The sequence below is a fragment of the Microcebus murinus genome, chromosome 13, assembly GCF_040939455.1.
Source record: "Microcebus murinus isolate Inina chromosome 13, M.murinus_Inina_mat1.0, whole genome shotgun sequence".
NCBI lineage: Eukaryota > Metazoa > Chordata > Mammalia > Primates > Cheirogaleidae > Microcebus > Microcebus murinus.
Genome location: NC_134116.1, coordinates 3,086,200 through 3,089,866, shown reverse-complemented (window position 1 = coordinate 3,089,866; position 3,667 = coordinate 3,086,200). Strand labels below are relative to the sequence as shown.

The 3,667-nt window shown below is 46.6% G+C and overlaps 1 pseudogene; it reads left to right on the top strand.

The window, feature by feature from the left end:
• The first annotated feature begins 670 nt into the window (after nucleotides 1-670).
• LOC105882177 (adiponectin receptor protein 2 pseudogene) lies at nucleotides 671-2,184 on the top strand (annotated as a pseudogene).
• Nucleotides 2,185-3,667: the final 1,483 nt, after the last annotated feature.

The following is a 3,667-nucleotide window of genomic DNA, read 5'->3' as shown; positions in this document are numbered from 1 at the left end:
GAGGAAGCAGGCCTCACATGACCTCCACTACCACCATCACCCACACCTTCCCCCTCTGCTACTTAGTAGGCTTAAGCCTCCTGACCCAGCCAATACAGTGCTACTAAAACCAGCACCGCACCTATTAGGCTATTTATAACCAAGGAAACCATACAGAGGCCACCACCAACTGCCTCCAGAAGCAAAACCAAATAACCCTACTCGAAATGCATCATAGTCACATCTTCAAGAAAAAAAAGTTTTTCCCCAAAGAAAGTAGATTCAGAAATAAGAAGTAGCAGCTGTTTCTCCAGATGTGAGGCCATCAGCACAGTAATACTGGAGCTATGAAAACGCAGGTTGTGATGATGCCTCCAAAGAAATACGGTAGCTCTTTAGCAATGGTTCCTAACCAAAATGAAATTTTCAAAATGCCAGACAAAGAATTCAAAATATTGACTTTGGTGGGTGGCAGCGGTGGCAGCAACACCGGCTTGGGCCCCCTCCCTCCTCCGTTCCCCCTCCTCCCTCTCCCCTCAGCCGTGGTTCCTGAGGAGTCCGAGCCGTGTGGAGGGGCGGCCGCAAGCTCCAGGAAGAATGTCAAGGCAGCAAGCAACCAGTACCTTGAAGCATGCAGTTGTGATAACATTAATGGATTTGGCATTATTCCAGATGTTTCTGGTAGAGGGTCAATTCACTACTCTGAAAGTACATTCTCCCAAGAAGAAGGGACAGAAAGAAAGACCTCTTTGTAAGAAAGCCTTGAGTATCCCATGAACGAGCCAGCAGAAAACCGACTGGGGTGCAGCAGGACTCCAGAGCCAAATATAAGGCTCAGAAAAGGGCACCAGCTTGATGGTACAAGGGGAGGTGATAATGACAACCACCAAGGAGATTTGGAGCCTATTATAGAGGCATCTGTTCATTCTTCCCATCATAGAAAAACCTCTGAGGAGCATGAGTGCATTGATGAAGCTTCTCAGGAAGATGACGGGTTTATGGGGATGTCCCTTCTCTTACAAGCCCATCATGCTATGGAAAGAATGGAAGAGTTTGTTTCTAAGGTCTGGGAAGGACGGTGGCGAGTAATCCCTCATGATGTACTACCAGACTGGCTCAAGGATAACGACTTCCTTCTACATGGACACCGGCCTCCTATGCCTTCATTCCGAGCCTGTTTTAAGAGCATTTTCAGAATACACACAGAGACAGGCAACATCTGGACACATCTCTTAGGTTGTGTATTCTTCCTGTGCCTGGGGATCTTTTATATGTTCCGCCCAAACATCTCCTTTGTGGCCCCTCTGCAAGAGAAAGTGGTCTTTGGATTATTTTTCTTGGGAGCCATTCTCTGCCTTTCTTTTTCTTGGCTCTTCCATACAGTCTACTGCCACTCAGAAGGGGTTTCCCGGCTCTTCTCTAAACTGGATTACTCTGGTATTGCTCTTCTGATTATGGGAAGTTTTGTTCCTTGGCTTTATTATTCTTTCTACTGTAATCCACAACCTTGCTTCATCTACTGGATTGTCATCTGTGTGCTGGGCATTGCAGCCATTATAGTCTCCCAGTGGGACATGTTTGCCACTCCTCAGTATCGGGGAGTAAGAGCAGGTGTGTTTTGGGGCCTAGGCCTGAGTGGAATCATTCCCACCTTGTACTATGTCATCTCCAGGGATTCCTGAAGGCTGCCACCATAGGTCAGATTGGCTGGTTGCTGTTGATGGCCAGCCTCTACATTACAGGGGCAGCCCTATATGCTGCCCACATCCCTGAAAGCTTCTTTCCTGGCAAATGTGATATCTGGTTTCACTCTCATCAGTTGTTTCATATCTTCGTGGTTGCCGTAGCTTTTGTTCACTTCCATGGTGTCTCAAACCTGCAGGAGTTCCGTTTCATGATCGGCGGGGGCTGCAGTGAGGAGGATGCACTGTGACACCTACCAGGAGCCAGGGACTTGACCCTGAACCTGCAGGCCTCTCTGCCAGCCACTCATGCCAGTACCAAAGGAGCCCCCAAAGTTTGACAGCCTCTTGGGCTTTGTGACAGCCCAGGGGCTCCACATGGTACACAGCTGAGAAGAGAAAAACAAAATAAATCATACCTCAAAGGATGAAGTGCATCAATATGGAGAATTGGCCCAAAGCCTGACTTACTCTTGGGATCTCCAGATTGAGGGCTCTGCAAGACCCTTGGCAAACTGGCTTCTGATCCGTATCATATTTATTTGTATAAGATGGGGAACCAGTTTGGCTGACGGTTTTTTCTTCTCCCTTTCTCTCTCCTTAAAACAATAATACAAACCAATTTAGGTGAACATTTATATCCAGTTAATGGGTGGGAGTGTGATTTTCAATGCTCTTTTGGGAGAACAAAGAAATTGATGTAAATAAGATTTCTAACTTACTGTTTAAGAATTTATATAAATGTTTAAAACATAGGGGTAGAGAAGGGAGGGAGAATTTTCTCATAGAACAAAACATGCAAGTACCACACACTGTTTCAATTTTGCACAAAGTGACTGTAGGAGGATCAGATGATGGCCCCAAATGTACAATATCTTGGTACATCAAGGTGCCTTCTAAAGGCTGACATACCTTGGACCTGAGCGGAGTGGAGAGTCGAACCCAGCCGGGTGATCACACGACCACTCTCAAGCCTGAGAGCCTTTGGGAGTCCTGAGGGAAATGGTATGTTTTTTCCCAGTGGAAGCAGAACATGAGTGGCTGGCAGGATGGGTTAGATAAAGGCTTTGGTTAAGGTGTCATTTGAGAGACTGACTTGTAGGCTGACAGTGACCCTCTCTAAGGAGTAGAGCCACCTGCTTCTACCATCCATGCTGGTAAAGGGGTGGTGGAGATAGTGAAGGAGCTCTGGAAATGTTAGCACGGGCTGATCTGGTTACTTCCTGGCATCCTGCTCAAGTTTGTGGATAATTCTTATTAGAGAAGTGTTACAGTTTTCCATATTTTTGCTATGGATCTCTGGAACACCCTGTAAATTTCCTCTATTCTCTGCCCAACTGCCCGCCCTTCTGGGAATAAAAATTGACCTTTCCCTGGCATCCTAATTCCTAGCATGGAGCCAGCCACAAATGAGATTCTGACTTGTCCAGGTGCCTCCTCTTTTGACATAAGTTGAGAGAACCCTTCGTTAGGATTAGGAAGGATGAGTCTCACCTCTGGGCCACTGTCTTGTTAAGTGTAGGTGTGACAGACACCTCAGCTCTCCTTGAACTAGAAAACCAATGGAAGTCTTGGGAAGCAGAGTCCATTTCCCACTGTGGAGCTGTCAGCTGTCATTGAGCCCGACTGCACAGGGATAGGGTGTTAAGAAGTGTTAGAGGAAATAGTATGTTATTGCCAGAGAGTCTGGTAGAGTCCTTAAAGCTCTGTCTTTGAATTCTTGCTAGAAGTACAAAATGATTGCTCATGTTTCAGAGCCACCGTGCTGTGGTGTCAGGGAGAGTGGTGGAGGAAGGATCTGGTTCATAGAGTCCTAATCTTGGCTTATAGGTGAACCACACTTTGGCACTTGAGTCTTAGGTTACTGTCATCAAAGACTTGGGGTGACTCTATCACATCCTGGGGATTATGGGACTAAATTGAGGCCCTTGGCCTCAGGGCTAGCATCCTCAGTGGGTGTTTGGGAATATGGGAAGGGTCTCTTTATTCAGTAGAGTTTTCTTAGT